Consider the following 21,804-nt stretch of genomic DNA (forward strand, 5'->3'; position numbering starts at 1 on the left):
TGACCTGCTGTACTTTTAAATCTCACACACTGCTTATGTTCTTCAAGTACCTAGTGCCTTGCATCAGTCCCTGAATGAGGTTCTAGCAGACCTGAGAGTAGGGTCGCCAACTCTGCCTGGATGTAACCCTGGAGCGTTCCATCACATCACCTCCCCCTCCAACTGTCCCGCCCCCATGTTTTGCCTATTGGTCATCCACCATGTAAATCCTCACAGGCAACACCTCCCTGTACTAAGTGGAAATTGAACAGGCTCAACAGAGATGGGGTTGGAGACAACGGCGGGGTGGGACTGGGAAAATGCTGGGGCGAGGGGGAGCCGGGTCAGGATGCGTTCCCCTTTCTGCGGCACTTTCCCCAGGGCTGGGCTAGGAACAGGGTTGGCAGCCCATTCCACAGAGGCAGGCAGCCAGTTAGTCCAATTGAGGTTCCACTTGTCCAATGTGCGATGCCACTGATATTTTACTGATGCCCCTATTGGCTTTGGGCCTCTTTATTTTATGTATTCCATGCAGGCAACTGTGGGTGCCTCCATGTTGAGGCACTCTTGCACTTGTCTGCCTCAAACGATGGGGCTGCCAGCCTGATATCACCCTCTGATCAGCCCAGAAGCCTCAGGAGGCCACCTGCTCTCCTTAGAAGGATGGAAAGTGTGGAGGCCACCAATCAGGAGAGTGTGCTGCTGACATGGGCAGGCTCAGAATGCCTAAAAGGGCCCAATCTCAGGGTCCCAGTGCTTGCCAGAAAATCCAGCCCTTCATTAGGCTTCAAACTTGTTACGGCACAGCAGGTGATAAATGCTAAGCTGCTCAAATCCCAGAGAGAAACTTGAAGTAACTGCCACAACTATTTGCAATTTGTATTTATTTCAAGATACAGGCTTTGAATTCAGTAAAAAGGCCACCGAGGCTTAGAGGGTTTTTACAAAACTAAATTAAACATTTATTAATAAAAGAAATAATGTTAAGCACATACATAGAGGTACAAATTACTACTATGATAACTCCTAACTCCCCTAATTAATCTAACCCCCAGTTACACCTCCATTAAACCAACAGTAAAAACACACAGGTTTTAAAAGCCCCAGGCAAAGTAACATGATACCCTGAACAGTCGAATTCAAAATGAGTTCTCTTAACTTCAGTTCTTGCAGACAGCAGTTTGGGCACAGAGGCTGGAGGCTTTTCACACTTGTTAGATCTAAGAATGCCTTCTTTCCTACACACAACCTCACCTCCTTTGTACAGATTTCTCCCTTTTCAATGTAAATCCCATTGTCCCAATATGTCTTTTCAACCATAATTTCGAATAATAAAAATCTTTCATAGTACCGATTTTACCAGTAAGCTTTGCGAAAAATGAACACACTGTTTGACTTAGCCTCTGTTGACTAGGTGTAACACCTTATCACCTGTTTGAAATTCACTACTCGGGTCTATCTAAAAATGCAAATTTTCCTTTTACACCTCACATTCTAAAACTTTAGCCATGTTTACCTATTGAACATTTCAAACATTGGGTTTCTCTTCTGACACATCAAAGGCTTCAAACCAACTGTCTTTAATTCAATTAAGCCCCCCACACACACACACTATCCTGTCCTTACAATAAATTCCAATAACATTATGAAAATAATTATATTTTCCTGACAAAATGGACTCGAAACGTTAACTCCGTGTCTCGGTCTCTCCACAGATGCTGTCCGACCTGCTGAGTTTTTCCAGCATCTTCTGTTTTTATTCCAGTCCTTCATTATCCCAGTTGGCTGTTAGGCAAACACCTTTTCATTTCCATGTCCAACATCTTCAGAAAGAATAAACAAAAAAAAAGTTATTTTGGCTCCAGTGACTTTTCTCCTGGGTGTTGCTCCCATTAGTTTTCTAGAGATTAACCTTATATTCCTGGAGACTCCAGGGTAATCCTGGAGGATTCACATCACAACCTGTGGGTGTTCTTTTCTGACACTGTATGGATAAAACTGCATTATTGACATCCCACACGTTGACAAGTGTAAAAAGTCATCAAAATGAGAATCTGTAATGTTAATACAATGGTTGATAGAATTGTTTGAGTCTGGCCAACTGTACTTACCAGCTGGATTTGTCTTATCGGAAAAGGAGTGCCCCTTTAAAAATCCCAAGAAGCAGCAGCTATGATGTCCAGCTCAATAGCAAGAGGAGCCAAGATGAGGTCACAGGAGAAATGACAGTTTTCAAATTAAGAGTATCTTGCTTAGGAACGAAGCCAACTGTGAACCAATCTAATAGAACAGCTGCTAAAACAGTGTACGGCTTCTCACAATGATTCCAAATACAATTTTAGCAACTCACTGCAGGAGATATACAAAGGGAGAATCAGTTGTCCAGTTAAATAGCTGAAGACAATTATCTGCACTAAACACTTTTGTGGAAAGCACTGATGCATATTCAACAAGCTCTTCAGCTTTTGAGACCTACATTGCAGGCAAAGGTTGATGATAGGATTGCTGCCATTTTCGATCCATATTTTGTGAGGCAGAGGTTTTAATTTAAGCTGTACAGGGATGCGGTTAATAAATAAATTATGCAAATTTGAGATAAACTCCTGTTACATTAAAGGAGAATTTACATATTCCTTTATGACATTGTTCAGGTTACTCCTCACGATGCAGTGAGGGGTTCAGATTTCATGCATACTGCAACCTTAAGTACCCCTGGCAATCCAGGTTAAAATATTTGCACAACATTCATGCTGCACCTGCAAACTTTGGTTTACGCCAAGATATTTCAGCTAAATTTACTGATGTTTTATTAGTGCTAGCAGACCTCCCTACAATTGCTCACTGCAGGTAGTTCAAGACCCACTGCAGACTAATGTGGCAATAATGCACACATTAATTTTTGTCACCAGACCAATATATCAAGTGGCTGGCGCAGGGTAAAAATACTAAACACATTGCAGAGATTGGAACTTGCAAGCCTCACAGATTCCATCATTGTAACATTGATGCCCTGCCCCATTACAAAACTATTTTAAGGGTTTTTTTTTCATGCATTCATGAGATGTGGGTGTCACTGGCTAGGCCAGCATTTATTGCCCATCCCTAATTGCCATTGAGAAGGTGGTGGTGAGCTGCCTTCTTGAACCGCTGCAAGTCCATGTGGTGTAGTTACACCCACAGTGCTGTTAGGAAGGTGCAAAGTTAAAAGATCTGTGAATTTCTGTCTTTATCTCAAGTGTTTTTAGATGAGTAAAGCAAAACCAAATTTCACAAATGGCATCAGCTAACTGGGTCTTTGGGCAGTAGGGTTGCCAACCCTCCATAGTTGTCCTGGAGTCTCTGGTAATTAAAGGTTAATCTCCAGGACACAGCCGTGAACAAACTAAGAGAAAAATAATTGGGATATTAATAAGATGGTATTTATTTTTCTATTTCTTTGAACATTTTCATTTATTAATAAATTATTGGGGCAGGATTTTCCCTGTGGGCATCAGGACTCCACGTTCAGGCTCAAACAAGGGTCAGAATCCTCATCATGTTGGGAACAGTCACTTACCTGTGATTTTCCATGAATTGGCCAATTAATGGTCAGGGGACAGGGTCACCGTCCAATTAAGGATGGCAAGTGAGCTCTTGATGCTGGGGGGCCAATAAAAGGTGTATTCCAATGTTGGATCCAGCGCCCTTGGTTTGTTGGGGCTGAAGGATCTGGGTTGCATGCTTGTTGCAGGGTGACCGAGTCAGTATAGTGACAGAGAAGATCAGGAGATCGTTATTAGAATAAACCCATGTTGTTTATTTACAAACAAAACTCAGCAGCTACACTTGTGTGTTCACAACTCAAAACTCTGTCTTCACTCTTCAGTGTCTAACTCAAGACTCTCTCACACAGAGGTAGCCCGTGCTATTCTGCTATTGGGTATTAAGATCATGTGATCTTACATTACAACACTTGTCTTAAAGGTATATTACACACCAGATTACTACAGCCAACGTATTATTTACCTTTTTAATGTGCAATCACTTTTTAACTATGTAACTGCTTTATTTATTTTATATTAACGAATGTAGGCCAGTTGTGCTGTAACCCTGTGTGTGGGGCCTGTCGCATGGTGGTAACATGGTACATCGAGGTGAAAGAAGAACCCAGATTGAAGGTGAACTGCGCTGTGGGCTCAAAACGCAAATAACGATGGTCAAATTAGTCAAGTCCAAGCCTTGCCAGAATTAGCAAGGTCTGAAAAACAAATTAAATTGTGCAGGAGAACTGGCCTTGAACTGCAAGAAAGATAGACCCTTTTTGTGCTGGTTAAAGGCAGTAAAGACGCCTGTCTGTACCGGGGATTGATAACAGTGTAAGAGATAACAAAGCAGAATCAGGCTGGTTCTAATACTTCAAGCATGGGCTTGTGAGAGGCCCAGGACATACAGCCAAGAGAAAAGGCACAGATATAATTAAAAACCAATTAAATGGACTAAAAGCAGGCTTTACCTTATATGGCACAGGGTCAGAGCAAAAAAAAAAGACATAAAGAAAGAGTCCACAAAAACATCTCTGCTGCAGTGGGTTTTTCATCATCGGCAGTCCCTTGGAATTGAGGATGAGGCTTGGTGAGACCACATCCGCCGCCTGTGTGCGAAACCTTGGCTGGGGGCCTCCAGGTATCACAGCCAATCTTCCATAGCCACAGGGCTTTTGGTCTGACAAAGGTCTGCGCATGGCTCGGTTTAGCGTGGGGACTCCAGTGCGCAGCCGGGTTCCACAGGGCCTTGGCGGTTGGTGGCCGGGTTCAGTGGCATGCTGGCCCGTGATGACTGGGGCCACTTCCCTGTTGCAGCCTTCTTCTGCCTTCACAGCCATTGGGACTGCAGCCCTCCTCTGCTTGCTCCGTCGTTGAGGACTCCTTGGATCATTCTTTGTCTGGGACCTCCTCCTCAACCTTACCGCCATAGGAGACCCTACCAGGAGTGAACACTCTGGACGGCATCGCTCTCGGGTTCAGTGGGACACACAAGCCTCTCCACCACGGCAAGGTGACAATCCTCAGAAAGGAGAGGGTTAGAGCGATTTGGACAGTAGCTCAGAAGACACGCACGGAGGATTCGTCATCGGATTGACCACTGAGATGGACTCCAGCTTGCAGGGAAGCGAAGCAACTAGTATAATTGTGAGAATGTACTAATGCTTAGTGGTTTAATAAAGGTGTATCATCTTTGGTGAAACTTCACCCTAGTTGATGTGTGCTGTTGATGTCCAAGGCAAGAACCTTTAGACCAGGTAGAGGATCCTACAAAGGCCCTTAAAACGGCAACAGGATATATTTACAGGTAAGAGAGAGAGAAAGCAATTCAAAACGGAGGCATCCACCTCTCGCCAACACTTTGAAACTTTAAATTTAATAAAGGGCCTCAGCAGTCAGGTCACTGCTGTGGAGAGGTAACCCCTCCACAGGGCAGCTTGCAGCTATAGATGAAGCCAAACAGACAGGGAGAACCCCTAAATCTACCTGAAGTGCTGGCAACCCTACCTCACTCTGCTGTCAGGAGGCCGTTCCAGGCCTATTTCCATCTGCCTATGGGGACCTGCAGGCCGACTGGGATTTTCCAATAAATAGAGCTAAAGTGACCATTAATTGGTTGAACAGACTTTCCGCCACTTGACCGAATGCAGCCGGAGAAATGGCACACCAGCCAGCATGGGGTTTCTGTGCCCACCCCCACCTTTCGAGACCTAAAAATTCAGCCCTTGGTGTCAGGAAAAGGGCTGATTGGCAGTGAAGAATCACCCAGTTGATAACCGAAGGGTCTGTTCGCTATCTATGGCCATGGGAAGGCGGGGCCTGGTGAGGATGGACATGTTGGGTGACCAATGGCCAGAGCGTAAGGGTTGCGTGGTTGGAAGCAGGCGGTGGGGCAACATGCAATGAAACTTCCAGGAATAGATCCAACCAGGGTTGGCAAACTCTCCTATGAAGCTTCTATCTGGATTCCTTTGTTCTGTTGCCAAGTTGGTCAGTAAGTGCACCTGGACCAAGTGAGAAACATCTGTCTGAAAATGGTTTCATGTTTTAACCATTGTTTGAATCCATGGGAGTTCTTCCCTGGTATTATTTATTGGCATACGTACTGATGTTATCTCTCAAAATGTTTTTTTTTTCAGTGTGGTTGTTAAAAGTCAAGTCTAAATGGGAAAACAGGCCTTAGAATTCATTAAATTCCAAAACCTTCAATCCATTTTTCATTATGATGTGCGTCTGCTCTGATGTTGTTTGTCGAGGGGAATCTGCAAAGAGGCTCTTATTTTTTGTGCAAAGAAGCATCTCCTTTATCATTCAGGCAACATCTTATAGCCTTTAATCTTCTTCTAACCTTCACAACTACTGTGGCAGCTGGATCTCTGTGATCAGTCACCTTCAGCCTACTAGCAGGCATCATCAGTTCAAGGCCCAGGATATTCTGATACCTGGGCCTTATTTACATTTAGTTGGCCCACTGCCCAATGAAAACAGATGTCAATCGATCTGGGAAATGTCCATTGGCATTTGGAGGGAAGATAAGGGGTGCGGGTCAGGGTCCCTCAATTGGGGAGCAAAGTGCCTGAGGCCCAGATTTCCTTCACAGAGCCTATGGAAGCATTCCTGTTTCTTATGTCCCTTCAAAAGGAGAGTGTCAAAAGGAAAAAAAATGAATTTGCATTTATGTAGCACTTTTCATGACCACTGGATATCGCAAGACGATTAACAGCCAACTAAGTACTTTTGAAGTGTAGTCACTGTTGTAAGAGAGGAAACGCGACAGCCAATTTGTGCTCAGCAAACTCCCAAAAGCAGCAAAGTGGTAACAACCAGATAATCTGTACTTTTGTGATGTTGATTGCGGGATAAATATTGGCCAGGACACCGGGGGATAACCTCCCTCTCTTCTTCGAAATAGTGTCATGAAATCTTTTACATTCAAGCAGGCACGTAGGGTTTAATGTCCCATCTTTTCTTTAATATTCATTCACGGGATGTAGGCGTCACTGGCTAGGCCAGCATTTTTTGCCTATCACTAATCTCCCTTGAGAAGGTAGCAGTGCCATTTCTGAGGGCATTTTAAGAGTCAGCCACGTTGCTATGGGTCTGGGGTCACTTGAAAGCCAGACCAGGTAAGGTTGGCAGATTTCCATCCCCTAAAGGACATTAGTATCATAAAAACCCATCTGGTTCAATCAACAATGGTTTCATGGTCATCATTAGACTTTTAATTCCAGATATTTTTGAATTTTTTTAAAAAATTCAAATTCCACCATCTGCTCTGGTGGGATTCGAACCCAGGTCACCTGAGCATTACCCTGGGTCTCTGATGCAGGGACCATACCACTATGCCACCACCTCCCCCACTGAAAGACAGTACAGCACTCCCTCGGTATTGCACTGGGGTGTCAACTTTGATTTTTATGCTCAAGACCTGGAGTGGGTCTTAAACTCAAAACCTTATGAATCAGAGGTGAAAGTGTTACCAACAGAGCCACAGATGACCTCAATCTTTTTGGATCCCTTCTCCTGCTGTCCAGGTTTCAACCAACAATTCTATCATGGGAGAGGCCATTCTCAGCTGATGAGTGTTGTTACAACTGGTCCCCAGATGAAGTACCCCAATTTGTTATGCTCTCGGGTGAGGAGGAATGAACTGGCTTCCTTTCTTTATTCAACCCACTCGGTTGGTCACAACAAGGTTAATTTAAAAAGGACCTCTTCCCTTGTGGATACCTTTTCCCAGTCCAAATGTATTTATGTTTTAAAATGAGCCAATTTAACCAGGCTTTCTTGAGTCAAAGAAAGACAGAGTTTGTTAGTTACTAAAACGTGAGAGAAAAAAAAATCACACATACACACATATTAGAAATGAAAAGCAAGTCCAGAAATAGATGTTAAAGAAGGTATACGAATCAGTCTTTGGCTTGTCTGAGAAGGGTAGATGTTGAAATGTTGCAGCCTGGATGACTCCGGTAGAGCTGCCTTTGGCCGTTGAGCAGTTGGTTTGGAGATTTTGTTCTGCAGTTTAGCTGAAATGAGGTGTTCTGTTTCCTTTTCGACTATGGCTCTGCTGACTTGCGACATGTTTTCAGCAATCAGAGAGAGAGACTTTTTTATCTACAAGTGTAAGGATGCCCAGTTCATGTTCTTCAGCTGTGACCTTCACAGCACACACTAGCACCAGAATAAAATGCCAAAACTAGCACACAGAGACCAGGGTTGCAGTTGGCTGTTAACCCCTTTTCTTGTGTATTCATGGAAGGGAAAAACAAACCTGTCTTTTGCCCAGAAGCTGCTTTCTTTCAACTCTGTTCATGCCCAAATCTGGGATATAACTCAACAGGAGATGGTTTCTTCTGAGATGGTAATCAGTTTCTTTGCATTGCATCCCTTCATTTGAAGTGTCTCTGTCTGAAGGAGCCCTTGACACCTTTTTAGGTGTGACATTCCATTCTCTGGATTAGTTGGTCACATATAATCCACATAGGAATTTTCCAGCAAGTGGTTACTTTACAGTCTCAGCCAGCTTTTGCTGGAAGGTCCTTTTTAAAATAAAACACGTCTTACTTAAAAGTTCAATATGTCCATAAATAATTTGGTGCTATGATCCGTGGTCATGACTGTGTTCTGAGTTTGGGTCCTTCAATTTTATACTCCAGGCATGGGACTTGGTTTTTAAACAGACTGTGGACATACTCTAGCATCTGCTTAACACTTAGGTATTTTTTATTCGTTCATAGGATGCGGGCATTGCTGGCTAGGCCAGCATTTATTGCCCACCCTTGTTTATTAGTACTACATCTAAGTATTAGTACTATATCTAAGTAGGTTACAGAGTAGGCACATAGCATGATTCCATCCTCTCTGTCGAGAGTCTAACATATCACTGACCAGTGTCAGTGATGCACCATCGTCTATGTCATATATTAGCATGTACCAATGTTATACTACACCTCCCCCAAGTATGCTAACCTACTTTTTAACAACATGAAACTATGGCCAGAATTTTCCAGCCCCATTGGCATATGACGGGAAAGCCAAAAATAGGTTTCACACTGGCATGAAAGTTCAGCAGGATCACCCATTGGTGTCCGCCATGGCGGAACACCAACCCTTCTGGAGATCAGCACGATCCCGATTAGCATCCCAGTAATGGGATGGAAAGTAAGGCCTGACTGAAATCGGCCCCCAGGCCAGGTTTACTGTTACACCTGCGGGAAAACACGTGGGCCCAGAATACACCTGGACAAGCGCGACGTGCAACAGTCGGGACATGGCATTAGGGCTTTGCTCAGATCCCGAGCATCCAAGGAGCAGAAGCTGATGGAGCTCTACAGATACCGGACCCTGGAGGAACACATACATCGCATGCCGGGTGGACTCTCACACGCCATGAAGCAGCTCACGGAAAGTGGGAGGTCTCCGTTGATGTCTCGGGTCTGCTTCGGAACATCGCGGTCTTGGCCACGGGCTGCTACAGATGATCGGCGAGGGTGGGGGAGAGGAAGGACGAGGTGTGAGTGGGAGAGGAATGTGTACAAGGCGGGGGGGAGGGGGGAGGAACGAAGGTGTTGATGGGGGGTGGATGTGAGGTTGGGAGTTGGGGAAGCAGGTATCCTGGGGGGGTGAGCTTGGGAGGGAGAAAGATGGAGTCTGGGAGGAGGAGGGTGTGACAGGCTAGAATGTGGCAAGGGGGCATGAAGATGTAAGGGAGGTAGTGCGGAGGGGGGAAGGAGTGAGGAAGCGGGGAAGGAGTGCGGAAGGGGGTGAAGGAGTGCAGAAGGAGGGGAGACTTCGGAGTGGGGGGGAAGAATTCGGAGGGGGGGAAGTATTCGGAGAGGTGGGAAGGAATTTGGAAGTGGGAAAGGAATTTGGAAGCGGGAAAGGAATTCGGAGGGGGAAAGGAATTCGGAGGGGGAAAGGAATTCGGAGGGGGAAAGGAATTCGGAGGGGGAAAGGAATTCGGAGGGGAAAAGGAATTCGGAGGGGAAAAGGAATTCGGAGGGGGAAAGGAATTCGGAGGGGGAAAGGAATTCGGAGGGGGAAAGGAATTCGGAGGGGAAAGGAATTCGGAGGGGAAAGGAATTCGGAGGGGAGAAGGAATTCGGAGGGGAGAAGGAATTCGGAGGGGAGAAGGAATTCAGAGGGCTGGACGTTTCTGGGGAGGAGGGAGTTTGGAGGGGGGGAGGTGTCTGGGGGAGGAGGGAGTAAGGGGTGGGGGATGTCCAGGTGAACAAGGGAGGGGTCTGTGGAGTCAGTGACTGCCTCCTGGGAAGCCAACTGGGGGTGAGTGTGGTAGGAAGGAATTGTGAGTATGAGAAGGGACAGAATGAGTTGGAAGGGTGGGAGAGTGAGGGGGCGTCGGTAGCAGTAGAGGAGATGTTGAGGATGGTTGGTGCGGACTCGGAAGCAGACATGAGTCTGGGAGTGGGAAGGAGGAGGTCAGGGTAGTCGATGTGGATGGGGGTGGGATTCTCAGAAAGGTAGGGAACATGCATGGTCACCTGGACTTCCTGGAAGGACAAGTGCCTTGAATTAGTAGGTGACGGTGGGGAGGTGGAAGGTGATGCTGGGGGTTCGACAGTGATGTGGGAGAAGGACATGGGTGACCGGGGGAGGGAGAAGGACAGGGTTGCTGATCAAAAACTTTACTCCTACCATCATTGTCGAAATTGAAAGTGAGCGGAGCCTCATGTTGGACAGGCACAAGTGCTACTTGGGAGTGCGGTCAGTGGGTGGGCAGAGATGCAGGTCAGCTCAGATGGACAATGGAAAGGGAACCCACCACACTCACAATCTGGCGGTCACCATATGGACACGTGTCCACAGCAGGAGGAGGCAGGTTCAGCCAAGCTCCCTAGCACTCGCAGGACTACTGGGGAAGAGGCATCTGTGAGGTCCGAGTCAGATGCGAGCATGTGTGAGAGAGTTAGAAGTTTTGTCCTCTTGAGGTGTGAGATCCCTATGGATGTGTGATGGGTTTGTGAGCGAGAGAGTTGAAAGTGATGAGGTGGTTGACTTACCCTGGTGAAACGGATGAGAGCGTTCATCCTCTTCCTACACTGGAAGACTGACCTCCTCTGTGCTCCGGTGGCACTGACCACTGCTACCACTGCCTCCCAGGCCGGATTAGTGACTCTGGTGGACCTCCTGTGGCCAGAGCGGGGGTAGAAGACATCACAGCAGCCTTCAACTGTGTCCACCAGGTGCCCCCGAGAGGCGTCACTAAATCTGGGGGCTCCCATCTTCTTTGCTTTCGGGGCCACCTGTCACCTGGAGCAGTCCTGGTCTGCAGACATGAAGTAGGCTGTGCTCTGGTGTGCTTTAAATATGGCGCCCAGAGCAAGGAAGCACTGAGGTCATGAAGTGGTAGGCAAATTCGAGCCTGCCCACCAGCAAACTGGAGTGTTTCCTGTGAATTATTAATAAGGCAGGAAGCACCAGGACTGTTGCGATACGACACGAAAACCTGCCATCGTGGCCTGCAGCTAAAATGACTTTTTTTCCGCCAGCTACTGCATTTTGTGCAAATCTGGGACGATTCCACTCTATGTCTTTAACCAATTACATTGCATTTCTGTAACTCACTTTTTGTAACTCCAGATTCTGGCTAACTCCAGCTCCTACTCTTCCCCTCCCCAAGTCACAGTCCTGGGGGATTCAATTGCCCTCAGTATTCTTGGCCCTTCCCAAAGATGTCTTGGAGACAAGAGAGCTTTCTTCTGCATCTGGTAGGGCATCCTCATCTGCAGAATAGGACAATACTTTATCAGCGTTACTGGGGAGCTGAATCCAGGTTTCAGGATCACTGAACTATAAGGACAACAAGGGCTTTTCAACGAAAGACCGATCCAAATGACAAAGCTGAAGAGAATTGACCTTTGAGACCGCTGGGGCTTGAAGAGGAGAATTCAGGACACTGAGGAGCTTGTTTCTTCAGCGAAGGACTCTGGAAAGAAGCTTCAGAAGTGGAATGATCTTCAACTCCAGAAAGGAATGTTGCAGTTGCATCATCAATTGCTGTATCAAAGACCGAAAAGGTTTTGAAGATCTGAGATTTCAATGAACTTTGATGACAAAGGAAGAAAACGACCAATTTCCTCCAAGACTGTCAGGAAGAGAAGAAGATTAGAGATTTCCCAATGATATTTCGGGAGGACCATCTACTTTCTGTAGGCAGTGGTAAGAGAGCCACATTTCTCTCTATGTTGCTCCATTATGGGCAATGGAAAGAATTGCTGAGGACATGGAGACAAAACAGCGCCATCTTCTATAATGCTACTGGACCTACTGCATAAGGAAAGGGTCTAACTTGAAGCTTTTGCTCTTTTTCATGAAGACCTGGCACTGCTCGGTACTGGAGAAAATGGCATTTTCTTAACTCCCACTGCTGGCCTCTCTGCCAGTCTATCAAACGGGCAGGGTCTGCTCACTAGGTACAAGTATTGTTACCTCTCTCTCCAATGTGCCTCCTTCTACCGCCAACATTTCTTGAGTTAGTTTCAAAGGTTTCTTCAGTCTGTGCTTCCTTCAATACCATCAATATGTTTTTTACATTAATGTCTCATCTGTTGCCACCATGTTCTGTGATTGAGTCCTTCTATCTTGGACCCTAGGCATGGGACTTAGTTCTTAGACATACTCTGGTATCTGCTTAACACTTGTTTATCAGTACTACATCTAAACAGGTTACAGTAGCTCCTAGGCACGATTCCAACCTCACAGTCAAGAGTCTAACACATGACTGACTAGTGTCAGTGGTATATCATCATCGACATCACACATCAGTATATCCCATCTGCTAATCATTTATACTACAATGAGTAAAAGGATATTGGGATACCAGTGGTATCTTGGAACCCTGATCTTGAAATGTCAATGGGGATCATGTTCGGGTAACGTGGTGGGGGCAGGGTGGTCATGACTGGTTAAAAAAAAGAGCCCAGTTAGACTAACAGCTTTCCGGCATTGAACAGGAACTGGTAGTATACCTTTCAAGGTGATTTTAACTGCGCTATTGCCTCATTCCTGTTGCTGCGATTGAGTTATAATCGACCCCTCAGACTCCATTCACTACGTTTTAGGAAAAATTATTTCAGCTTTCACCAGGGCTCATATTTGGATTTAAGGACTGGGTTCCTCCAGTGCCCTGTTGGGAGTGGGGCATGGGAGAGGAAAATCAGGAGCAGTATTAAACCTATGCCCGCTTCTGTCCTACAGCTTGGATTTCCCTAGCTATTGGCTAATTCTTAACCATGTCCCAGTGTAGTGTTATCAGGATTTCCTCTTTCACAGCATTAGGCTCCATTGCGGTGAGGGTATTCCTCTGGATGCCTATCTGCAGGTTCATTCTGGCCAGCTAGACTTAAGATGGTGGTTCAGGATGTGACAGGAACAGAGGTCAGCTGTAAGTTCAGCCTCACTCTGCCATTCTACTGTGTGCACAATATTGCAGTGCTTGTTACTTCTCAGCCTTTGGCCAGGCTGTGTGTGGCTGGTGGTGGCAGAGAGTGAGCAGAGAGCTCAAAAGAAGTGGCAATTAACAATGTACGAATAAGTAACCCAATCTGGAGGCATGAAACATAATGGATGAGCAAGTGACAGAGCGGTGTAGTACATTATACACTCTTTCTTGCTTGCCTTTGCACAAAGTGGCACAAGGAAATGTGCCCTGTTTGCCACTCCAGCGGACTCCCCATAGATGGCAGTAGGGTACTATTGCCTGTCAAAAGATGGTGGCCAACAGTCTGTACAACACATGGGCGCCATGTGCAATGCTCCACAATCTTGCAAGCCTGTCACCCAAGTAAGGTTTTGAGCCCCATTTCCATAGGGAAAGTGATGGACATGTTAAGGCCTCTGTTAATTGCTCACTGCGCCTGTAAATAGCCAACTGACTGATTTGGCAAAAGTTGCCAGGGGTGGTTTAGAAACACCTGGTGGTGTAAAGTCTTAATGCAGCAGTGACCTTCACACTTATAGGAAAAGCCATGCTTGTGGTACAAGTTGTTTGCCGTGCTGAACACCAGCTGAGGTAACCGCTGTGTGACAGCCTGTCTTGCAAAGTGAAGACATCGCAGACAGGCCTCCTCTAACAGGATTAGGAAGGACAGCAGACTTACTCATAGATAATATTTCAGTAGCAGCAAGCAAATTGTTCAGGATAAGATTTTCTATTGGCGTTTCACTGTTGTCTCCGAATAAGGTTCTTAGCGCAGCCACTCAAAATAGGAAGCATAATCACACCTGTCTTCCCTTTCTCAGCCATGGTTCGGAGGGTAGCACTCTCACCTCTGAGTATGAAAATTGTTGGCTTAAGTCCCACTCCCAAGACTTGAGCATAAAATCCAGACTGACACTCCAGTGCAGTACTTCATAGATTGTCATGCAACAGGAGGTGCTGTCTTCCCTCTCAGATAGCTGTGAAAGACAAGCATTGGAGTTCTCCCTGGTTTCCCTGGCTGATATTTATCCCTCAGCCAACATCAGAAAAACAGATTATCTGGCCATGATCACATTGTGATCTTTGCTGAGTATAATCTGACTGCTGCTTATATTGCAATACTTTAAAAGTACTTTATTGGCAACAAGTGCTAAAGTGCTTTAATATGCCTCAAGGCCACAAGAGACACTACAGAATTGCAAGACTGTTCCTTGTCCAGTCACTATTTCAGTAGCAGCAAGCAACCCTGAGCAGGGTGGAAATTCAATCAGGAGTTTATATGGTGTCTTTGAATGTGGGTTTTGGATATGAAGTACAATCCCATCTGTTTATCCTTTCTCCTGAAGAACTTCTCTTCCTCCTCCAAATCTAGGAGCCTCATTGGAACCAAAGGAATTCCCATGGTGTCTGTAGTGGCTGCCACAAGTGGATGGGTCTCTGGAAGTAAGAATGGTGCAAGCAAAAGGAACTGTAAGAAGTTGTGTGTGAACTGCAAGGAAATAGAATGCACCAATAAGAATAGAGGTAATGTCAAATGACAAGTAACAAAAATGTTAGCTTTGCAACCAGCACAGAATCCCCCTTTAAGAAGACCAAATCTACAGACCAGCATATCCAGTCTGTGTTGTTTTATAAAGGCAAGCTGAGCTATGGGCCATGATTTTACCTCCCCCACCAGAGCAGGCTGGGAGTTGTGGGATTGGGGGAAGGGCTGTTTAAAATTGGGTGGGCTGCTGGTGAGTGCCGTATCCTGGACTAGCCATATAAATGCTGTGGCTACAAGAGCAGGTCAGAGGCTAGGAATAGTGCAACGTGTAATCCACCTCCTGATTCCCCAAAGCCTGTCCACCATCTACAAGGCACAAGTCAGGAGTATGATGGAATACTCCCCACTTGCCTGGATGAGTGAAGCTCCCACAACACTCAAGAAGCTTGACACCATCCAGAACAAAACAGCCACTTGATTGGCACCACATCCACAAACATTCAATCCCTCCACAACTGACGCACAGTAGCAGCAGTGTGTACCATCTACAAAATGCACTGCAGGAACTCACCAAGGCTCCTTAGACAGCACCTTCCAAACCCACGACCGCTACCAACTAGAAGGACAAGGGCAGCAGACACATGGGAACACCACCACCTGGAAGTTTCCCTCCAAGTCACTCACCATCCTGACTTGGAAATATATCGCCGTTCCTTCACTGTCGCTGGGCCAAAATCCTGGAACTCCCTTCCTAACAGCACTGTGGGTGTACCTACATCACATGGACTGCAGCAGTTCAAGAAGGCAGCTCACCACCACCTTCTCAAGGGCAACTGGGATTGGGCAATAAAGGCTGGCCCAGCCAGTGAAGCCCACATCCCGTGAATGAATTTTTAAAAAGTACCCGTCACCTTCCCATGGCGACTGGGATTTTACCGGTGGCAGGAGAGGTGATAAGTGGCACGCCTGCTCTTAGGGTCAATTGAGGCCTGTACGTGGCCAATTAATGGCTATTTAAGGGTCAAAGTACCCATAGAAGATGGGAAGCTCACAACGTGTGGAAGGCATCCCAGTGAAACCTGGCAGCCTCCCTGCAGACTCAGGGGTGTGGCCCTCCTGATAGGGTATCGTGTGACCCATGGAGGCCCCCCACTCCGGTGGCAAGTATGCCCCCATTAGAAGGCCCTCGCCCTCATGATTGACCCCTGCCACCACCCCGCAATGACCCCCTGCTGGAATGTGTGTGTATGGACGAGCACTACATTGAGGACAGAAGGAGGCTTGGATAATCTGTGAGGTTCACAGACGAGCAAAGGCCAGTGAGGTGAGTGTACACGTGACTTCGAGGGAAGCATAATCCGGCAAAGTCAATGACATCAGGAAAGCAAGGTAACAGAATAATTAGCATAGGGAATAAAGAGCATCTGTATTAGCAGCATTGCTCAATTTGCACAATTAACAGTGGAATCACAAATAGCACTCTCAGCAACAGCACCAGGCTCGGATTACCTGGATACTTGTAGCTTCATCAGCACATCCACTGCACTGAATTAGATTTGCATTAGAAAAAAACAGGAAATTGCGGAGTAAGGGAGTTATGCCATTGTTTGCTTCATGGAATCGTTTCCTGGTACTTCTTGTTAGAGAAGAGGAGGTTGAGAGGAGATCTGAAAGAGGTGTTCAAAATTATGAGGAGTCCAGAGAGACAAGATAAAGAGAAACTGTTCTGATTAGCATAAGCTTCGAGAATCGGAGAACACCAATATAAAGTGATTGGCAAAAAAAAACCAACGGCAATATGAGGAAAACATTTTTTCCACATTGAGTGGTTATAATCTGGACTATGCTGCTTGAGGGTGCAGTAGAGACAAATTCAAATGTGGGGTTTCAAAATGGACTGGAATAAACACCTGAATAGAAAATGCTTGCAGAGAAAGGGGAGGGACTGGGACTAGTTCAGTTGCTATTGCAGAAATGCATCATAGACACAATGGGATGAATGACCTCATTCTGTGCTGCAACCTACGATTCTGCATCACCCTGTCCTAGGCCCAAATATCTTCAGTTGCTTCATCAATGACCTTCCTTACATCATAAGGTCAGAAGTGGGGATGTTCGCTGATGATTGCACAGTGTTCAGTACCATTCACAACTCCTCAGATACTGAAGCGGTCCATGTCCAAATGCAGCAAGACATGGACAATATCTAGGCTTGGACTGACAAGTGGCAAGTAATATTCATGCCACACAAATGCCAGGCAATGACCATCCCCAAAAAGAGAGAATCTAACCATTGCCCCTTGACACTCAATGGCATTACCATCACTGAATTCCTTACTATCAAAATCCTGGAGGTTACTTACCATTGACCAGAAACTGAACTGGACTAGCCATATAAATATTGTGGCTACAAGGGCAGGTCAGATGCTAGGAATACTGTAGTGAGTAACTCACCTCTTGACTCCCCAAAGCCTGTCTACCATCTACAAGCACAAGTCAGGAGTGTGATGGAATACTCTTCACTTGCCTGGATGAGTGCAGGTCCCACAACACTCAAGAAACTTGACACCATCTAGGACAAAGCAGTTCGCTTGGTTGGCACCCCATCCACAAACCTTCATTCCCTCCACCACCATGCACAGTGGCAGCAGTGTGTACCATCTACAAGATGCACTGAAGGAACTCACCAAGACCTCCTTTGAAAGGACCTTCCAAACCCATGACCGCTACCATCTAGAAGGACAAGGGCAGCAGACACATGGGAACACTGCCACCTGGAAGCTCCCCTCCAAGCCACTTACCATCCTGACTTGGAAATATATCGTTGTTCCTTCACTGTCGCTGGGTCAAAATCCTGGAATTTCCTCCCTAACAGCACTGTAGGCATAAGTACACCGCATGGACTGCAGCAGTTCAAGAATGCAACTCACCTCCACCTTCACAAGGGCAATTAGAGAGGGGAATAAATGCTGGCCTAGCCTGCGATGTCCATATCCCATGAATGAAAAAAAAAACTTGCTGAAATTTTGAACATTTTATTTTTGTAGCCTTGCTTCCCCACTCAAGTCAATGGCAATTTTGAATTTTCTGCGCTTAATGCTAGTTTTCTCGATGCAGCCCCTTAAACTGAAAAATAATAGTGCAGAAAAGCCTGAATCACCTGGTATCGAAGTGATTTATGGCTTTCACAGCCTTCGAGGCCATTAAACCTGTGGAACTTCATCTCTGCAGACTGAAATCATGTGAACGACTATAATCTATCTATAATAAAAGAAAGGCTTTGACATTTGACTAGTACAAATAAGTTATTGTTGGATTCATTTTGAAATAGAGTTCTTGAGGTAAGTGCAACATAAGAAATCAATGTATTTAATTAGTGAATCTATTTAAATTCATGTGTTCAATCTAATTGATGAAAGTTAAAGGCCTCTGCTTTCTCTCGAATATTTAATTCTAAGCTAAAGCCCACACCAACACCTAACTTCTTGTAGGTTTACTGTGTATTGTGTAGAGTCCAATACTGCAACTCTCTGAGATCTCTGCATTCCTCCAATTCTGACCTTTTGTGCATCTCTGATTTCCTTCACTCCACCATTAGCAAGGATGCCTCAGTTCCCTAGGCCCTCAGCTCTGGAATATTCCTTCCCTAACTGTTCTGCCTCTCTACCTCAATCTCCTCTGTTCAGCCGCTCTTTAAAACCTATCTCTTTGACCACGTCATCAGTCACCTGTCCTAAAAGAATGTTAGAACATATTAAATAGGAACAGACGTAGGCCATTCAGTCCTTCGAGCCTGCTGCACCATTCAACAAGATCATGGCTAATCTTGTGCCTCAACCCCACTTTCCACCCTATCCCCATGTTCCTTGATACCCTTAGAGTTCAAACGTCTATCGCTCGCAATCTTGAATATGTCAGACAACGAATATTTCCTTGTGACTCAATGTCAACTTCTCTTTGATACAAAGGGAAGCAGCTGTACTAAAGTATCTGTGACTGTCATTGTTGAAAGTGAACGTTTGTTCCATATGAGATGGTTATAGGGATCAGCCTCCTAATGTCATCTTCTAAATAAATGTGAACAGAATAAATCGCTAGCTGAGAATATCTCTGAAATCTGAACACACCCCGTCCGGCCCGTTTAGAATTTGATGCAAGTGATCAGGTTTAGCACAGTGAAACAGTCGGAATTTCAGGATTTGATGGCTTTGGATCCTGTCGCTATTGATCTGCTTAATTAGCCCATTGGTCAGATAGCGGGGGGTAAAGCCCATTGGCTACGTTGCTTCCCACAATGGAAATTTTGGATGAATCTAAGGAGAAGCTGGATAAATACAATGCAGGAGAAAGGAATAGAGGGATACTCTGATAGGGCAAGATGAAGAAGGGAGAGGTTGTGGTTCATGGGGAGCAAAAATACTGGTATGGACCAGTTGGGCCAAATGGCCTGTTTCTCTGTAGATTCTTTGTAAGTTCACAGTGGAAATCCTGAAGTACAAAATGACACAATTAATGGTGTACATCGCCGTTCATGACAGTCCAAGAGATACCAGGCCCATGTCATTCTACAACTAACAACCGGCCAATTAAGAATGTGTCCATTTGAAAACATAAATACTTCAAAACAATATTAATTCCATCTGGACTAGCACTTAGCCACTATGCTGAAAAAGTCTGCAACAGCATAGATGTTAAGAGTGAGCAGACTGCAATGCATCCTCCCGCCAACCAGCATGAGCTCATTCCCCCAGTGTGCGGTACAATGTCCGCTTCAGCTTTGCACAAAATAAATTAGTCTCCTAGAGCCTGCAGTGAGGCTTGTTGCTAATACATCACTACCTTTTCCTTTTTTAATCTGATCAAATGTCAACATGTAATTCATAATGATATAGCACTCATTTTATTTTGGCTGTCTTCCTGTACAAATCTTAGAATGAATGAGAACACAAGAAATAAGAGCTGAAGTCAGCCATTTGGCCCTTCCAGCTTCCTCCACCATTCAACAAGATCATGGCTGATCTTCTACCAAAACCTACCTTCCCGTACTATCCCATATCCCTTAATTCCTTTAATGACCAAAACTCTATTGGCCTCTTCCTTAAATATCCACAATCTACAGTTCCCTGGAGAATTCCAAGGACTCACAAGCTTTTGAGTGAAGAAATTTCTCCTCATCTCAGTCCTAAATTTTTTATTCTGAGACCGTGACTCCGTGTTCTACATTCCCTGGGCAGGGGAAATGTTTCAATTAGACTACCTCTCATTCTTCTAAACTGTAGGGAATATAAGTCTTGTCTACTCAATCTCTCCTCTTAGGACAACACCTTCATCACAGGACCCAGTCTAGTGAACATTTGTTGCACTCACTCTAAGTCAAGTATGTCCCTCCTTAGGTAAGGAGACCAAAACTGCACACAGTACTCCAGGTGTGGCCTCAATGTCCTGTATAATTGTGGTAAGAGTTTTTTACTCTTATATTCCAATCTCTTTGTAACAAACATTCCATTTACCTTCTGAATTGTTAGTTGTACCTGCAAGTTAACTTTTGTTGATTCGTGTACAAAGACACACAGGCCCCTCTGTTTGCAAAGTTTCCCAGTTTATCATTATTCAAAACATATTCAAACTTCATGTGCTTCCAAGAGTGCCAAGTATTTCACTGTTTCATCAACAATATTTGAATCTACAGAATCAACTGGAGTCACACAGAGAGAAAGAATGACGGAGCCTGCAGACATCAGCAGCTTGGGAAATACACAGTGCCCCATGATATATTGTGCCTTAGACATCAAACCAATGTACCCTCAAGCTCTGGATGCAGAGTTGAAAAAAATATTCCTTCCTTTAGCATTGAAGCTATCGTCCAAACAAACACCCAGTTTCTTGCTGACATTGCAACAGCGGTAACTTAATTAATGTTGCCATTAACTTTGAATTCCTCATGACACATGGAAAAAAAATGCAAGCAACAAGCTGTAAAACAATTTAGAAACAAATGTCAATATGCCACTAGCAATGTCTCACTGTAATTGTCTGGAAGGCATGTGTACAGTTGTTTTTTGATAAAGATATAGTAATGTCTTCACTAGCCGCCGGTTTCATAGGGAAGAGTTCTTACAATCTGTCGAAGCAACTTCCAAGCATTGCTGGACGTCCCTAATGCACCCTCAAGTTGCAAGGATGCAAGCCTATTGAATTCAAATGCAGTACGACCACCCTCCTACACTTAAAGATACTTTACTGTCATAACACACTCATGGCTATCTCTCCTAGGAAGAAATCAGTAATGATTTATTTTAAGGTTGGTAAATAATGGAATTAACAAAGTAATGGTAATGTCATTATTCAGACATAGCTGTCAAAACCCTTGTTTTCTGACTAGTAGTTATTTATTCAGAACTGAATATGAATGCCTCAGCATGTAAAACAATCTATCAGCTGAGCTCAATGCCTGTTCATCTCTGATATTTGAGTTCTAAAACAATCCTGACTAAAGGGATAGAAGAATTCACCTCTGGCTTGTAAGATATGTGAAAGGCACTTGGCTACAATCCCATAGCAAAGAAACTCCCCATAACCAGACACAAATTGGCACCAAATTTTTAATCTCTTTCAGAAAATTCAAGGAATGCAAATATTTTGCATTAGAACAGTCAGAGCGTTCTTCGGAGAGATTCTTACTCTATATTCCCAATTAACATCTCCACTTGTCTGGATTAGTGTAACTCCAACAGCACTCAAGAAACTTGACACCGGCTAGGACAAAGCAGCCCGCTTGATTGCCACCCCAGCCTGTCATGACAGTGGACCATAGCCCGAATTACTTACAGACATATTGAACTTATAAGTAAGATGTGCATTTTTAGAAAAATAGAACA

General features: G+C 45.0%; 1 long non-coding RNA gene across 1 annotated transcript in view; it reads right to left on the minus strand.

The window, feature by feature from the left end:
• Positions 1-851: 851 nt before the first annotated feature.
• LOC144690787 (uncharacterized) overlaps positions 852-21,804 on the minus strand; it is a 169,228-nt gene continuing 148,275 nt past the window's right edge. Inside the window, exon 5 of the long non-coding RNA XR_013578963.1 lies at positions 852-1,802. This is a non-coding gene — a long non-coding RNA (uncharacterized LOC144690787). The remainder of the gene's footprint in view (positions 1,803-21,804) is intronic.

The sequence above is a fragment of the Cetorhinus maximus genome, chromosome 2 (assembly GCF_964194155.1).
Source record: "Cetorhinus maximus chromosome 2, sCetMax3.hap1.1, whole genome shotgun sequence".
In the NCBI taxonomy this organism is placed as follows: Eukaryota; Metazoa; Chordata; class Chondrichthyes; order Lamniformes; family Cetorhinidae; genus Cetorhinus; species Cetorhinus maximus.